Below are 18,341 nucleotides of genomic sequence, written 5' to 3'. Positions count from 1 at the left end.
TTCTGTCTTAATGGACTGGGTTTTTTCAGTCAGCAGTTGGTCTTCAGTTATAATAGCCCAAATCTTATGTAACTGGTTTTTTTTTTTTCTTTAAAGAGAAATAAAGAGAATATTATTCAATAAGATGCTTCTTTCATTAAAAAAAAAAAAAAAAAAAAAAAAAAAAAGGAGATAAAGGAGATAAAGGAGATACACAGTTAAAATGCTAATTTCACCCTGCATGTCAAAGCTGTCTCTACAGTGAGACATTTTTAGGAACAACTAAATGAAGGAAACATCAGTTCCTTGCTAGACCTAGTGACAATTCTAATCACTGTAACTTTACCAGCATGTGAGGAGACTGTCAGCTCAGTGCTGAAAAAGAATGACCTGTTGTTGGCAGGTCATAAAGGAGAGAGAAAGGAAGCTGTGCATCACAAAATTGTAGAATGACTTGGGTCGGGAAGGACCTTAAAGGTGATCCAATTTCAATTCCACTACCATGGACAGGATTACCACAAGACTGGGGATCCCACTACTGGGACACCACTCATCACTGCACTCCACTTGGACACAGTGCTCTGTCCAGCCTGGAACATCTTTAGGAATGGGAAATCCACAATTTCTCTCAGCAGTCTGTGCCAGTGCCTCACCACCCTCAAGTAAATATCCAATCTAAATCTCCATTCTTTCAGTTTAAAACCATTCTTCTTTGTTGTGTCACTGTCTGCCCTTGTAAAAAGCCTGTCACCATCTTATTTATAAGCTCTCTTTAAATTGTAAAATGTCACAGTGAGATCTACCCAAAGCCTTCTCCAGTCTGGACAAGCCCAGCTCCCTCGATGTTTTCTTCAGAGGAGAGGTTCTCCAGCCTTCCAAACATCTTCACGGCCCTTCTCTGGACTTGTTTCATCAGCTCCACATCTTCCTTGTGCTGGGGGCCCCAGACCTGGATGCCGTACTCCAGATGGGGCCTTACAAGGGCAGAGCAGTGAGGGACAATCACTTCTTTCGCTCTACTGGCCACCCCTTTCTTGATGCAGCCCAGGATGTTGTTGACCTCCTGAGCTGCAAGTACACATTTCTGGCACATGTCCAGCCAGGATCCCTAAGTCTTTCTCTGCAGGCCTTCTCTCAAGAAGTTCTTAATCCAATCCATACATCTCTGAGATTGCTTTGGCTCAGGTGCAGCACCTTGCACTTGGCCTTCTTGAATCTCATTAGGTTACCCTGGGCCTCCTTCTATTGTATCAATTGCACTGCTCACCTTAGAGTCATCAGCAAACTTGCTGAAGGCACACTCAATCCCACTATGTCATTGATAAAGATGCTGAAGAACTTTGGTCCCAAGATGGACCTCTAGGAGACACCTCTCATCACCATATTCCACCTGGACATCGAGTCATTGACCACAAATCCGTTTGTGACTACTGAACAAATTCTTTATCCACCAAATATTTCATCCTTCAAATCTGTATCTCTCCAGTTTAGAGATAATTATGTGATGTGGAGCCATGTCAAATCCTAGGTAGATGGCATCAGTTGCTGTTTCTTTGTCTACTAATACCATCACTCCATCAATAGAAGGCCACCACCAGATTGCTGAGGTATGGTCTGCCCTTGGTGAAGCCATGCTGGCTGTCTCAGATCACCCACCTGTCCCTCATGTACCTTAACATCTCTTCTGAAAGGATATGTTCCATAATTTCTCAGGCACTAATGTGAGGGTCACTGGCCTGTAGTTCCCCTGGTCTTCCTTTCTCCTTACCAAGAACGGGAGTGATGTTTCCCTTTTTCCAGTCAAAGGAGACCTCACCTTACATCCATGACTTTTCAAACATGAAGGTGAGTTGGCAACTGCATCAGGCAACTCCTTTAGAACCCTGGGATGCATGTCACCAGGCCCCATGGAATTGTACGTGTTCAGTCTCATCAACTTCTCCATCCCTTGTCTAGTCAGAAGTTCCCATTAGGGAAGCAGAAATACAAGTTTATATAGTTTATATTTCCTTAAACCTGGAGTACAAATGAGGAAATGAGAAACCTACTGGATTATTTAGGTTTTCTTTGTCACACCAAATGTAAGATAGTTTCACATCTTCAAAGAAGTCATGCAAAATGAGAAACCTGCATGGCCACTGTAGTTAAGCTGGGAAGGAAGCCAAAGGACTTTTTTTGTCAAAACATCCCAAGTTCATCTAGTCCTTCTGGTGAACAATGGAAGCTAATTTATGCATTGTGTTTATTGGAGTGTGGCATTCAATAAGTAGACTTGCCTTTTCAGGTCTTCTGCAGGATCACACAAGCATTAAGAGCCTGACTGTCGCTAGAATCAAATGGCAGTAGTTGGGCCTTCTTTGTATGTTCCACTGTTCCACAGCAAAGCCTATAAGGGGCATTTTCTCAATGTCTTTGTTACAGATTTTTAGAAGAATATACACTTTCTGATTTATTCAAGAGTTCTATATAAAGCACTACCATCAACTTGGTTATCTTTGTTCATGTCACAGAAAAACAGAAAAAGACAAAACTGTACAAAATAGTAACTAATTAACTAGTAAGGGGGAATAGTGAAGCAAAATTCTCCATACCGTGTATAGAAAATAAATAAGTTGAAGATGACCTTTGAATAGATCATATTCCTTTAATATTTTTCCAAATATTCAAAATCACATTCTTCAATGAGTTGTTGCTAAATTCTCCCAAATACTACTATATATCATATTAACCACGACTGATTCCAGATGATTTGTTCTTCTATTATTTATCATTAATTTTTTTTTTCATTTTTTTAATTATTTTAGGTCTATTATCTAATACTCCAGAAGGCACAACTGTTCTCTATTTATAGTTTTCTCCTTGCAAGCTGTCTGTTTAAAGTCCTCTTCATTAGATGATACTGCATTCTTTTAAATTTAAATTAAATATTTATGCTTGTGGCTCCTCAGGCAAAATTAATGCTTCAAAGCATAACTGATTAGCTATACTGTTTTCTCAGAGTATTGAAATATTAGAAAAGGGACAACCTGTTTCAGCAGATTGTAGATAGTCAGGCTACAATAATTGCAACCTAATAGAAGTCCATCTTTCTTTTCTGGCATGTGCAATGCCTGCTCCAATGGGATGATAGGAAATCATCAGAAAACAAGATTTTTAGAAATTTCTGTTGAACTTTTTGGGGGCAAATTAAGATTCTTCAAGATACCAAATCACAGATAATGAACAGGCTCTTTTGGGGAGGTATAACATAAAAGAAGAGGAAGAAAAAGGTCTTACAGAATAAAATCTCTGATGTCTTTAGTATCACCTTAGATTATACCTATACAAGTGACACAGGAAATGTTAGGCATCCTCTTGATGCCCATGTCTAATGTAAAGGACTTTTTAAAGATGCTAGCATAAGAATTTATGAGGAAAAATGTCCATGGAACTAGAGTGTTCCAGTTCTGCAGATTAGTGACAGGTTTAATACAGACACAACTGGGCAAAATGTTACCTGTATTTTATAAAGGAATTTATAATAAATGATGACATGGGTAAATCCCAGCCTAGAATTCCATAGGTGTAACTCTGAACTCCTGATAGCTATTCCAGAACAAACTAAGGAAGAGGACTGGATGTATAGAACATTTTATTAATAAAATCTGTCTTCTCATTAATTGGACCTGGATACTGCAAAAGAGGGAGGAGTTACTTTGAAGGTTTCTCTTTCCAGGAAAAAGTAAAAATAAAAATGACACTCATCAGAATTTGGAAATGAAATTTCCAGTTACGAAAGCCATTTACTTTAACATCAGGAGATCCTCTGAAACAATCCTCGCTGTTCTAGCAGCAGACATTCCACAAATACTCTTCAGAGATTGATGCTTTTTGACATGAAAGCTGTAATTCCAAGCTTTCAGACTGTAAAAAGCACTCATTTATGTCCCTAGCGGATCTTGAGCTATCTGACCTTAAAACTATGTCAAGTTTCCACTGGTCTTTTCAGTCTCGGAGAGCTGTTTTGTCTGTGGCCTAAGGCTGAAAGTAGCAAGCCATAGACCTCTGAGCTGTGTGATTTCCAGATCCTGAAAATACATTCAGGTTGATTAGATTACTAGAGCAATGTAGCAAAAAATGTTTCAGCTGCCACAGCCAAGGTTTTATCTAGGCTAATGGATATATCTATAGACCTGGAGTGTAAACATGCTGAATCCAATTAATGCACTTTACGGAGTGCAATTTTGTTTCTGAAAAGAGAAGCATTCAACATGACTTCCTCTCTTTGAAGTATCCAGGCCCAGTTAATGAGATGTGTGTATAAGAGCTGGGCCAGGTTCTTCCCCCCGAAACAGACGCTTTGCTGGCACTCACACAGCGCTTTGTACCTAATGAGTCTTAAAAGCCATTGACACACTGGATGGTGTTAAGCATTTGTCTCTAAAGTAAAATACAAGTGGGAGATAAAAGCACTTACAACAAAAAAGTTCAGCATAAATAGCACTGCTTAGATTGCAATAGTGTCTGAATATTTCAAGATCAGGCTGCTTTGCTTCTGTGACAGATTACCACTGTGACTTAGTAAATATAACCTAATGAAACCAAAGACATCACAAGCTGGACATTAAGTTATAACATTCTGAGATTGAATTTTTTATGCTTAACTGTGGACTGGACAGCTCTAAAAGGGCAGTTTACATTCACCCGGGAGATTTATTCCATGTAATTGTGGTCTTAACCCAACAAGTGTTTCTACATTTTCAAAAAGAGCAAAACTGTGTTGCATAAATCAAAGCTTCCCCGCTAAAATAAGCAGATCGCAAACTTCCAGCATTTTAACTGAAAAAAAAAATACATAAATAATGACTATCAGATCGATAACATGTAGGAGGTAGAAGGTCAATGATAATGCAAGCGCACTGATACTGCTGCACAACAATAGTATCTTTCCAAGTTCAGAAGTAACTTGTACCCAAGAACTCCTGTTGATGTTGATGACAGTGAGACAAATGGGAGAAAAATGAAACTTGAGAAGAAAAAGATTCATAGTACAGATTTTTCTTTTTTCTTGAGCATAATTGAGCATGAAAACTGCAATGATTAGTCTTCAATAGTCATAAGACTTCAGTGGAGTCACCCAGGTTGAAAGAGAGCTCTAGGGGTCACCTGGCCAAAACTGCCTCTTACAGGAGTGCAAACTTCGATCACATTCAATTCTTACTGCTTGATTACTGTGAGAGAGGGCTAGAAGACAGAAGTGCTTTATGTAATGTAACAATTCAGTAATGAACAGCTTTGAAAGCCTCTCAAGTCTACACCTGTGAAATTGTAACCTGGGGCTGTAGCAGGGCCATATACCAGGGCCAAAAAATAAGAGAGAGAACAGAGCAGAAATCTCCTTCTGGTTTTGTTATTTTCACATTGAAAGCCATCAGACAGAGAGTTGTCTCCAGGATAAGAAAGAAATCAATAAATGAATACTATTAAGAATAAAATGAGGTGTCGCGGTAAAATAGATGTAGAGGAAAGGGCAGCAGTTGTCTAAACAGCAGCAGTCACTTATAATTTTTCCCATTCTTTAGCAATGGATATTTTTTGTACTCTCATTTTCAGAATTTGCACTGGTGGAGTTGTTTTGAATAAGATATGAAAGTATGGTTGTGCTTACAGAGCGGCCAAGCATATCACAGGACCTGGAAGCCTTTTTTGGAAGGCAGTGAACATTCCAAATGAACACTGTTATCATAGTAACTAATTGCAAGCCCACATATAGCATTGTTATGGTTGGAAAAGACCTCTATGATCAACGATCTTGTCCAACCACCCAGCCATCAACACCATGCCTACTAAACCATGTCCCTAAGTATACAACTCCACGTTTCTTGAAAACCTCCAGGGGTGGTGGATGGTGTCTCCACCAATTCCCTGGGCAGCCTGTTCCTATCCTTGGTTACTCATTCAGAGAATAATTTTTTCCTTATATCCAGTGTGAACTCTGCTATCTATATTTACTTAAGATAGTTTGCACTGGGCTGCGCCTAAGCACTTCACAGATCACACTGAATGTGTCCAAGGATGAACTGACCACTTCTCTGGGCAACCTGTTCTAGTGCTTTACCACTCGTACTGTAAAAAACTTCTTCCTTATATCCAATCTAAATCTCCTCTCCTTCAGTTTGAAACTATTTCCTGTTGTTCTATCACAACAGACCCTGCTACCCGTTGGATACTGAAAGGCTGCTAGCAGGTCTCCTTGCAGCCTTGTCTTCTCCAGACTGAACAACCCCAGCTCTCTCAGCCTGTCCTTGTAGGGAAATTTATTTTAGTCTTTATTATCTAGCCATATTGCTTTAAATACCATACATGTAAGGCATTATCTCAAGGATTTTAGCATTCTGTCTATGTATGTGGAATTACTGTAAAGCATAGGAGCAATAACTCAGGGAAGCAATTACAACAGCTGTTTACAGCCTGCACTACAGATGGGGTGTCCGGCTCCATCTTTGATTCCATGAAGGGAGTAGAGATCTTGTAGAGATCTAGACAAAATAGACAGCTGCCTAGCCATAAGCCGCATGAATTCTAACGAGAGCAAGTACCAGATCCTGCACCTGGGAAGGGGCAACCCTGGCTATACATACAGACTGGGAGATGAGACTCTGGAGAGCAGCCTTGCTGAAACAGATTTGAGGATGTTGACAGCAAGTTGAATATGAGCCAGCAGCGTGCACAGGCAGCCAGGAAGGCCAACTGTATCCTGGGGTGCATCAAGCATGGCACTGCTAGCCTTTCAAGGGAAGGGGAAGGAAGTCCCTCTCTGCATTGCACTGATGTGTCCTCAACTGTGCAGAGTTTTGGGCACCGCAATTCAAAAAGGGCATAAAAACCTTGTAGTCCAAAGCAGGGCTACAGAGATGGCGAAGGGTCTAAAGGTCAAGACATATGAGGAGCGGCTGAGGTCTTTTGGTTTGTTTGTTTGGCCCAGAGCAGAGGAGGCTGAGGGGTCAGCTTCATGACAGCCTTCAGCTCCTCATAGGGAGTGGAGAGGCAGCGCAGGGCTCTGCTTTCTGGTGACAGTGATATGATATGAGAGAAGGGCATGGAGCTGTGTCAGGGGAGTATCAGGCTGGGGGTCAGGGAATGGCTCTCCACCTTAGGTTGATGGGACAGGCTCCCGTAGGCCGTGGTCAGGGCACCAAGCCGCCAATGCTCTTAGCCATACACGGTTTGTGATTTGGGTGGTTCTGCATGGAGCTATGCATCGGACTCGACGATCCTTAATGGTTCTCTTCGAACTCATGACATCCTATGACTAATACCACGTTTGTATGTGTGAAGAGGGAGCAAGCAGTCGCGTGCAGCGAGACGCACTGTCTCGGTGCAATGCCCGCCGCCGGGCGGGAAGGGCTGCCCGGGGTCTGGCTACAGGTACGCGATCCTGCGGCGCCCCAGCTGTCGGGCAGCCACTGCTCCCCCCGCGGCAGGGTCGGGCTCCGGGCCGCGTTCGGACAGCCCGCAGAGCGGAGGGCGGTCCAGCTCGGCGGCCGCCATCTCCTCGCCTCCCACCGGCGCGGCCCGTGATGGCGGCACCGCCCCGCACCGCCGCGGGACCAGGAGGGCGGCGGCGGACGCGCTGACGCGAAGGGCGGCGCGGAACGGCGGGAGGGGCCGTGCCGGGCGGTGCTGGCGGCGGGGGCGGCGGCTGGAGGAAGATGGTGGCGGGAGGAAAGGTTGCCTGCCGGGCTGTCCGCCCCGCGCTGCGCTGCCAGCCCCGCCGGAGCCGCCCCGCGTGGTGAGGAGGCGGCGCGGATCCGCACCAGGTGTGGAGGGGCCGGGCCGAGGCCCGGGTGCGGGACTCTGGGCCCCGCTCGGCGGTGCCCAGCGGCGCGGCTGCGGGAGGGGCCGCCCCTCCCTCGCAGGGGGCTCCGCGAGCGAGGAGCGGCCGGGAGAGGTGCGGCGGGGGGCGGGCGGGCGCGGGCTGGTGGCTGGGTCGGCGCTGTGCTGCGGCGGCCGGCGCGCGCATCCCGCTCGGGCCGAGCTGCAGAACCGCCCCTCCTCCCCCGCGCCCCGTGCCCGACGGCAGGGAGCAGCGGGCAGGCTGCGGTGCCCGGGGCTGCGGCTCTCGGGGACACGGCGGGCCCGAACGTGGCGGGGTTGCGGTGGCCCCGCGCGCTGCGGCTCCTTCTGGAAGGATCAGCGTTAGCAGGGACTGTCCGGGCAGGGCTGCGCTGCCGCCCTCGTACATAAACCTGCCTCATAAGAGATGCGGGAGCTCGGGCCTCGGCTGGGAGATCGGCTGTAGGGGCTGTAGGATTGCAGTTGGTTTCAGACGCGACTGCTCTCGTCGCTGCAACCGGAGGGATGTCCGCCGGCTGTGCGTGCACGGAGCTGCTGTGGGTGTAGGGCAGGCCGGATACTGCGTTTCTGCTCCCTGGTGCGCACCCATCGCGCTGTGCCCATCTGACGGGAGCTCGCCCGGTGCCGCGGCGATTTTGCATCTGCTTCGCGGATGCGGCCTGCGGCTCTCCAGCAGGTTGCCCTGGAAGATATCCCTGTCACAGCACCTCAGGTTCTGCTGCATTGCTGTCGAATCCGTTCCGGCTGCACCTGCCTCTGCAGCCCCGTGGCCGAAACGGGCAGCGGCACCCTGTTTTCCTAGACGCTGGCACTGACAAAGAACCTGCTCGATCTCCAGGTGTGTTACATCTTAGTGATGTGCAGATAACAAAAAGCGAGGGACACATCTACATTTTGCCGTGTTGGGCGGTGGGGAGGAGCTGCCTGGCAGCTCAGTGCATGAAGGTGATGGGTGGCTGAAGGTTCTGCGGTGCATTAGTGCATATTTATACCCAGTAATTGAGCATCACGCAAGCTGTAGTGGGAGACCGTGGAAAAGACAAGAGTAGAAAATGCATCATCCTCATGCACTTTGGGAAGGGTGCTGTGCGTGTTCAATGGCTGAAATGTGAAACGGAGCATGAAAGGCAAAAGCAGCCTGCCTCCCTTGGAACAGTGTGATCCAAGTTGGGGGATCTGTGAGATTTGAGGCTAGCCTGATTTTCATAAAGTAATGGCAACTCAAGGTCAGCTGTGTAGTACTAGTCATGCTATTTATTGGTCCGAGTTTTTCTTGAGCACAGTCAGTTGCATCTTGAAGCATTCATCTTGCATTAAAACATCGTCTTTACTTAAAATATAAATGCTTTTCAGACCGTTGAGCTGTTTTCTAACAGACACAAGACCGACCTCTCACAAGCCTGTGGAAATAGAGATACGCACAGATTGTCCCTTTGGTTATAAATGCATTTTGGTTGGGCAAGTGGGAACTGACTTCTGATTTCATTGATACCATTATGAGCCACAGTCATGTACAGCGTTTGCATTCTTGAACTCATAAAGCCTCCAGTATGAAAGCTGTGCCCATCTTTAAGGCACACTTAGTTTTCACTTCTTAGAAGCAGTGCTTATGAGCTCTAGAACCACATGAAAGACATGAAGGTACGAAAAAATGGAGTCTTTTGCTGAGCTTCTTGTTTTGTGTTTTTAATAGGTCAGTGTGATTGTTCATGTGCAGTATTTTAGTTATTTGGTTTGAGGTCATCTCAGTGTGCATTAGTATTTGTGGCAAATAAGGCAGGGAAGTGGAGCAGTAAGTCCGGAAATATTGGCTGAGAAGGTTGGCCTTGGGGTGTTAATGCATCTGTGTACTTTCAGGGTTAGTATCCAAACTAGCAATCCCTTTAAAAAATAAAATAAGCTTTGAAGTCATGTAGGAAAACCAAGCAAGTGCTCAGGCTTTCTGCTTGTATCTATTTGCCTCAACTTTTAAAGATCCAATTTTGCATTTCTTTGCTCAGCACATGAATTGATAGCTATTGACAGTAGCTGTTCTGGATTTATTCTAGGTTATGAGTTAGAAGAATTAGACCTTTTATTTTCCCCTCTACCTCTCCCTCCCCTGAAAAAATTTAAAAAATAGAGGCACTTCAGACAGCGTAGTAAGCATTGTCCATAAACAGTGCAGCTAGATTAATTGAGGCTTAACTTTGAATGAGGTCCTATTACTGTTGATTTAAGTCGAGCATTGATGTTCTGGTAATGCATTTTTCAACGTGGTTTTCTCATTTTACAGAAGATGAAGATTTCTACTTAATCAGAGATCTAGCAAGCAATCCTCTGCTCATTATTTCCAACAGATTGTGTGTAATATGTATTGTGTAGAGGTTAAAGGTTTTTGAAGAACAGATTGTTTTGTTTCATACTGTTGATTGATTTGATAAGCCAGCTGCTCAGAGCAGTGCAATGGTATTTTTCTGTTTCCACTGCATAAGACTGCATTCTTAAAAAAAAAAAAAAAAAAAAAAAAAAAAAAAAAAAGTCATATGTTTGTTGTTTTACTTGAAGGATCTGGGGAATAATCTTTATTTGCTGTTTTCACATAGACAGCCATTTTGGTGATCCCCGTCCTCATTCTGATCGGCACTTGCTATGCATATGGGAACTGAAACAAGGTGGCAGAAGACTTCCTTCAAGGCACTCCAGGGCTGCAGAACAGACTCCTTTTTTGGGGAAGGATTCATCCTGATGTGAGCAATGAGGGAATGAGACTGGTTCCAAGGAGTCTGTAGGGGCGTGCTGTTGAGAAGAGGGGTGCAGCTGTGTTATGTCCACCAAGTCCATCTTGTAGTGATGGGATCATGTCCTAAAACGTGTTCCCTAGATGATGATTTGTGTAATTCAGATGTTATTCTTAAGAATTTTTCTTCATCTAATAAGGCTACAAGAAGAGCTGTTTGCTGAAAAGCAGTGGGATTTTGTACATCAGAAAGGAAACTAGTGGAAGAAATGGATTATGGGTATTTAAAACAATGAAAATTCTAGTTGAGGTAGACCATGGTAGGAATTTCTGGTTTTTCTGTAGCTCAGCAAAAGGAGATGATCTGTGAAATCTGTGCAATTCAGAATGTTCAATGTATATGAGATGTTTTAAAGTCTTTTTTAGGTATATGCCCATCTCCCCTGCCATCATAGATTATCTGTTTGGTCTATCAAATCTTGCTCGTAAGACAGCAATTAAATATTATTTCCTTTTTTTTTTTTTTTTTTTTTTTTTGAATGAACAGTTCAGTAAAAACTACCCTCTGTAAGTCAACAGCCACCTTATCATACATGAGGTCAAAATGTCAAAATGAGATTTAAGAGTGAGAGACATCATGAAAAATCTGTTGGTAAATATGGCAGATTCCAAGGATGTAACAGCACATCCTTGGATTTTTTGGCTGAATCCTTCTTGGGCTAATTTACCTTTTCAACTTGCTAAGCTTTTCTAAGGCTTTATTCTTTTTTTTTTTCTAACACATTCTGATCTGTGTGTTGCAATTTGTGATGACAGCATTACTATCACTGTGCATTTGTATAACGCGTATTCTGATGGGACTTTCATCAGGTTTGAAATTGTGCTGCTTCTATGGTCTTAAGTAGAACCACATGGAATCACAGAATCTCAGGGTTGAAAGAGACCTCAAGAGATCACAGAGTGCAACTCCCTAGATAAACCTTAATTAGAAAAGCTTTTTTAAAAAATGAACTGACATTCATATTAGTTGATGGGGGAGGCATTAGCAGGCAGAGATCTATGTCTGGGTCTTCCCTGGGCTGAAATAAAAGGTAGTGTTCTCCGTAATGCACTTCAGATCCAGTAAGCAGACAGAACCAATTGTTTTCAGTACACTGCCTGATGCGATGGATTCGGGGAGAGTGGGTGCTGTCTCTGCTGCTGGGGAGGGAAGTTGGCACTGTCTGTGGGATGTATGTGGGGAACTGTGGATTTTTTTTTTTTCTTAACAGCTTTCTTACGCCAGCTCTTTTATGGTCATAGGAATAATATAAGCTGGAAAGGATCCCTGAACGTCATCTGATCTAAACTCTGCTCAAACTGAGTGACTGAGACAGAAGGTGCACATACAGCGTGTGTAGGGCTTGGCTTGCTCATGTCTGAAATTGGAATTGAGGTGCTGCTTCTCTGGGGGATTCAGAAATAACAACAATGTGCAGAAGGTTCTGCTTGCAGTCGGTGAGCAGGAGGCTATGCTGCTGAGTCTGGGCTTTCTCTGAGCAGGCTGGCTCTGCTGCTGCCATTAAGCCCAGGGCTGCTGCAGAGTGCTTGCCTTGTGTAGGAAACAGTGGCCACCTCGCCTTGGCTCTGTTTTTCAGATCTGTCCTACTGCATTTGTTCCGTGCAGGCTGTCATGCAGGTATACTTGCTGTATGGTGTTGTCTGATCGGAAGACAATCACCTGCTTTTTCTAAATTGGACTCGTAAGACTAAGTGAGGAAATAACCTCCCCAAATTCAGGAAACGTTTTTGTTTTCAGTTGTGATGTAACATGTTTTTTTTACTTACCTATCTGTTTGATTTGATCCCTATTTTTTCTAAACGAAAGATTTGTTGTTTTCCTCCTAATTGTGTGTTGTACAGTCACCTTTTAGCTGATTAAGAAAACCTCCTGTAATATCTGTGTTAAACAGGAGATCCTATGTAGAAAAAATCTGTGGCTTTGTAATTTCAGTATATCTCAGTGGACATTTTAAAAATCCTCTTCATGCACGTTATTTGTGTTTCTGATATCCTCAGCTGTTGTACCCTTTGTCTTTGGGTGTTAAATAGGGATAAACCCCAGGTTCTGCTCTCGCTCAATTATTATCTTGCCTTGCTGATAAATGATTAATGTAATCCACTTACAAGATTGCCATGACATCATTCAGATTTTGGCATGCTTAATTTCATTTCATAAGAATGTTTTGATGAGCAAATCCTAAAGTCCTTGACGGGTTCTTCCTGCAGGAAGGTGCTTGGGCTGCGAGCAGAGAGGGAGGGGTGGCTGAGCTGCCTGCCTGCCTTTGGAGCTGGGAGAGGGCTGCTCTGTGCCTGGTGGTGGTGGTTCTGATCAGCTTCAGCATCTAGGCTTTCTAGATGCCAGCCGTTTTGCCATGACCTTATGTCCGGTCTGACAGTGTCTGGGTGATTTAGGCTTTGTTTGAAATCTCACATCAGTGTGTGGTTCTCACTTGTTGCAGAGTGCAACCTCTTTGGGCCATGCTGGCTCTAGGTCCAATTTTATCTGTAGGTGAAAGTGATTTGCGAGTTCACTCTTCCTTCCTCACTGGAAGGAAACACTCAAGCAGTTAATTAGCTTAACACACATTTGGGTGATTTTTTTATTTCTTTATTTAAGAAAACTGTAAAGGTTGAATGATAGTATTTTAAGTTAGGCCAAACTGGCTTTGAATGTAAATGTAGATGTAATTAAGACTATAGAAGACACATCTGTCTTCAGTAGACGCACATCTGTGTATCAGCAGTTAGACACAGTACCTCAGTGTGCAATTCATCAAAATGTTCTGGATACAAGTACAACTACTTCATTGAAAATAACTATTATTTCTAGTTAACTACTGATCTCATTATTTTGGTCAGTAGTTTGCAGCCAAGATATGTCTTGAACAAAATTTTTGGCTGAAGAAGAAAAGCGAGCAGATCTTCCTAAAAATAATTGTGGAATATACTGTCTGCCTGTATCAGTACTCATTTTAGATTGGAGAGTCACACTTATGTATGCGGTGCCTCTGAGGTACTTCAGTCCTGTTTTCTGGTGCATTGGTGGTGAGACTGCAGATGTTTCTGAAACCTGGTTCTTAAGTTCTTAATAATCTTAATAGTTGAGGGACTTCTCTAATGAGAACTATGGGTGATAGGTGGAAGGTTGGGCTGGATGATCTTGTAGGTCTTTTCCAGTGAAAAGGTTGGTGATTCTATGATCCCGTGATAGCCTTGAAGGAGTAAATAACAGAATATTTATCAGAGGAGATCTGTCTAAGCATAGTAGGAAGAACTGTCCCTTTATGGTGGATAGAAGCACTTTGAACTGAATGGCAATGTGTAAAAGCTACATATTAAAAGATTATGGAAGCACTGAAGAGCATGTACTGTTCTTTTGAAGGTGTCTTACATCTGGAATCATAGGGAAGGAGTTCAAGGGTTATGATAAGGAATTTTTGTGATATGAGAAAGATTTTTTTCAGTCTGTTGGAGGTTAAATGGATAGTAAGATGAAAGTGCACTAAAAAAACTGTTATTATTTTGTATTTATAATGTTTTGTGTCTCTGCTACTAAGGCTTGGAGCATTAAAAAAACCAAACAGATACTCCCCTGAAAGATTGAGCTCCTGCAGCTGGATGCAATTCTGCTGTCTCTTTGCACACCCCACCTATTGAGGTCTTTGTGTTTCTCTGATCCATGATGGAAATCTTCCTGCTTTAAGGCTTTTTACAATATCTGAAATTGTTGTTATGGTGTAGGATCACACAAGCCACAGTTACTGCTTTTCTGGGTTGGCTTTGTAGCTGTAGTAGGATGCTGAACAGTGGGCACACTGAATAATCCAGGTAAAACTCAGTGTTTTAGAGGATTCAAGTCAGTATTCAGCAATGCCCAAGTCTGTGTGTGAATTTCAGGGCAAAGAGAAGACACGTTTGTAAACAGGTTGTCCAACTCAGGTCTTCCAAATCTCTTAGAGGTAACATGCTGTCAAGTTGTTTGTGGCTGTTTATAAGTAGTTTGAAACACTGGTGGGTTTGAATAAAGGGACTGTGCTTGTATTGAATGGTCTCCATGCACAACAGCAATTTATGACTGCAGCTTCATTGGAAGCTGGCAGGAAGTCCAGTTGCACAAGGGTTTTCTACTGGTGTCACCAACTGAGCATCCAGGCCTCATCATGCAGAGCAAACAGGGTCAGGTTTTGTGGTCTGTCTAGCTGGAGAGCTTGAAAGGTGGGGTGGAAAGTAATGCAGTGTGAGGATAAGGGAAAGAATAGGGTGAAGGGAGAGCTATGGTTAATTTTATTTTTCCCAAGAGGAGAAATTGGGGTGCTGAAAATGCAGAGAAGCGTAAGTAGTCAGCCATGTGTTCATTCCCTTTCAGAGGAGCTTGTGTCAGCTTAATGGCAGAGAGGTTATTTAGAAAAAACAGTGTGAAACAGCATGTAATTCTGTCTTCACCATGCTAAAATGTGCTGTGATATGGTTTTGTAAATGGTTCCATAATCAACACCAAATTTTGCCATTATTATTGATTAAGTAATTGGAGTAGTGATTATGGTAAGGTAAGTAATTACACATGATTTTCAATGCTGACATCTGTAGTTGCTCTTTAACATTTACATTGTATTTGGAGGAGGAAATGGGGAAATGATAGTGTGTAATTGCAGCATCAATCTGATATATTTTGATGATGCAGTATGTCAGTGAGTTGAGTTTTCTCATATTTGCAGCAATGTTTGCAAATACTAAATACATAAAGGGGACTGGGCAAACAGTATAGAAAGTACCTGTTCTTGTATTTTATATATTCAAATTTTTGTAGTTTCTGAAGTCTGTTTTTTTTTTTGTTGTTTTGTTTTTTTTTTCAAAGTCCTTTAAGGACAGCCTAAGATCCCATGGCCACAGCCATTAAAGAGAATAATCATGGAGAGTTGTTTTTTTTTTTTTTTTTTGTCAAGAAGGGGAAATATCCCTTAAAATCACCATCATTTTTCTATTTTGCAAGGAGTAAGTCTGCTATTTTAAGTCTTTTCTTTACAGAAAATGGATGGATTACCTGTTAAAGTTCAAGGATGCATATCTGGAACACATTTTTGTTGAGGAGACTAAAACCTGAGAATTTTAGTCTTCTAATGTGTTGCTCATTAGCTAAAAGTGTTGCTGTGTGGCGTGCTTTCCTCACAGACAGTGGTTTCTGAATTCTCCTGTTAATGGTTCCCAGATCTTTTCTTACTGATGTTCGTAGTTCACCAAGCACTGACACAGAACTGATGAGATTTTTGACACCGTTGCTTGTGAGGAAGCATTTGAATGCCAGAAGGAAGACTGCAGAGAAGATATACTGATTTCACCTTGCTTTTTATGAGATGGCAGCAGTATTGTTTCCTGTTTTGTTTAGGGACTTGGTAGAAATGCTTTTGTTTGGGTTTCCAGGATTATCTTTAACATTGGTTCCTTCAGTCTCAGACACTTGAGAGGAAAGCTTCCTGTGTGCTTGTTACGATTTTATTTTCCTGTCTTCAAGTATTACATGTGAATATGGAATTCTGTCTTACAAAGCATGATAGCATTGTCATCTTTCAGATTCACCTACCCATGGGTCATCCTTGTGGCAAGGTGTATAAGGTGGTCTCACAGATGCATTTCATACTGTGGCTGGTGTACCTGTTCATGCTTTGTTGTAGGTACTGTGTATTTTAAGCGTGTTTGGATTGTATGTGGTGGGGATTTAATCTTCTTTTTTTTTTTTAATGATTCTCATGCATCAATGTCTGGCTTGTAAGTTATGTTGTAATTATGACCTCTTGTTCCTTTTTACCCAAAGGAAGCTGAATTTCCCGCTTAATAAATGAAGCTCCATTCATGAGTTCCCAGTGAATGTGACAAATTCCACAATAAAAAACAGTGATATAACGGTGGATTGTATCTGCAGTGGTTCACGGTTAGGAGGCACTGCTTTGAGCAGGGTCTGCTGAACCTGTGGAGGAGACATGGAGTGTGTGAGTTCATGTGTCTGGATGTGCATTTCATCTGGAAGCATTTGTTTCAGAAAAAAACAACAACCTTTATCTCCTGGCAGTTGTTGAAGAATTATGGCCAGTATTAATGGGTAAACCTTGGAGTATAAAAATTGACAGGTGCTCCACTATTTTGACAGGAACTGCTTCACTGTCCACAGTTAGAAGCCCAATGTATCTAAATAAATCTGTCTTCTCATGTTAAAGGCCTGGCAGCGTGTGGTTCTTTGCTGCTCTGATACAGTAGCATGGGGGATAGATCTTTCAGTTCTCTTTGCCTGAATTTTAAAGAATTTACTATCAAAGAAATCAAAGCAGTTTCATAGTTGGATTTTTTAATAACGCTGAGTGGTGTTCATCGGGATGGTAGCTATTCATTCTTACATGTTGTGTGAATAAGATGATGTTTGTTTTTTTCCTACCACAAATAAAGGTGCTCATTGACTTCCAGAAAAAGAATACTTCATTGTGAGAGATGTGGACAGAGTTTCTCTTGTTAAAAACTACATGTTAAGTACTTGGCACCTTTGTATGTTTGGTTGGCAAAGGAAATTCCTCTGTTGTTGCGGCTGTGCACTGTTTTGTACAAGATTTTTGCACTGATTGTGCACTGATTTGTACAAGAATTTGTGCTTTTATTGATTCATTAAGGGCAGGTGAGATGTATTCCTGGATTGCAGAAACAAGCTTTGTCTTTTTTTTGTTTTTTTTGTAAACCTTTATAAACTATCAAGAAAATAATGACACTAATTTTGAGCAGAAATTGAGTTATTAGTCTTCCTCTGAAAATCACATTTAGTTTTAATACAAGTAAAATAATTTTTTATTTTCTTTGAAATGAAATGCATCAGAAGTCCAGGTATAGTGGTTTCCAATGGCCATTGTGAGAAAAATAGCTACTTCTGCTAAATTTTGACCTAAGGGAGACAGCACAGAGTGCAGGGAGAGATGCTTGGGGGAGTGTTAGAATCTTAGTAGCAAGTTTCCAGTCTTGGAGCATAACTTTCCATTAAAAGTTCGGGATTAAAATATAAAAAGAAGATCTACTTGACTGCTGTATTACCAGCATCTGCCATTGATGTCATGAGCTGACGTAATGAAATGGGAGGCATTACTTTCAAGAGCAGCCCTTGTACATAACAGAACTTTTCTTCTGTTCTGAAATGATAGAGTTCTGAAATAATAGAGTGATTGCAAGGCATTTTGATCTACTTAGCTATTTTGGTCATCTTGCGTCCTTGTAGGTCGTTCATGCAATACTGTTGTATTTCTGGAGATCCTCATTGCCTTAGTTCTATCTTAAAATCTGTCATTGTGACAAATGCTCATTATTAATTGAAGAGTGATTATCATTATTTCTGTCAATGTGGCTGTCTGATTAATCATGCTGAATTTCATGATGATCTTTGTAATACACCTCCATTTACACATTTTACCCATCACCTTTAAACCCTCAGCAGGCGGGGTGAGCAGTGTGACCAATTAAGCCATCACAATCTGTACTTGTCCAGACAGTAATCAGACATCAGGCCTGACTGCTGGATGATAAGAGTTGCAAATTGCAAATGGTATTATTGCAGCTGTTTAGAGCTGGTATTGTGGCTTCAGTACTACTCAGAATTGAGGAAATTATTTTGAACTATCTCATTGAATTGACTAATTTTCTGAATGTGCTAAGAATGGAACTGCTTATTTTTTTTCTTATGAGCATTTCATGACTTAACAGATCTGAAGTTCCATTCCTTCCTCCCTCAACTTTTAAA

At 42.3% G+C, this 18,341-nt stretch overlaps 2 protein-coding genes across 4 annotated transcripts in view; both read left to right on the top strand.

The window, feature by feature from the left end:
• Positions 1-18,341, top strand: part of PTAR1 (protein prenyltransferase alpha subunit repeat containing 1) — a 99,512-nt gene that overhangs the window by 41,821 nt on the left and 39,350 nt on the right. The window lies entirely within an intron of this gene.
• Positions 7,719-18,341, top strand: part of APBA1 (amyloid beta precursor protein binding family A member 1) — an 82,685-nt gene continuing 72,062 nt past the window's right edge. For both annotated transcript variants that reach the window (XM_042826775.1, XM_042826773.1), the window contains exon 1: positions 7,719-7,778. The gene's annotated coding sequence lies outside the window, so the exon portion shown is untranslated. The remainder of the gene's footprint in view (positions 7,779-18,341) is intronic.

The sequence above is a fragment of the Centrocercus urophasianus genome, unplaced genomic scaffold (assembly GCF_019232065.1).
Source record: "Centrocercus urophasianus isolate 14NV4802_14NV808 unplaced genomic scaffold, USGS_Curo_1.0 seq_27, whole genome shotgun sequence".
Taxonomy (NCBI): Eukaryota; Metazoa; Chordata; class Aves; order Galliformes; family Phasianidae; genus Centrocercus; species Centrocercus urophasianus.
This window is presented reverse-complemented; position numbering and strand designations above follow the sequence as displayed.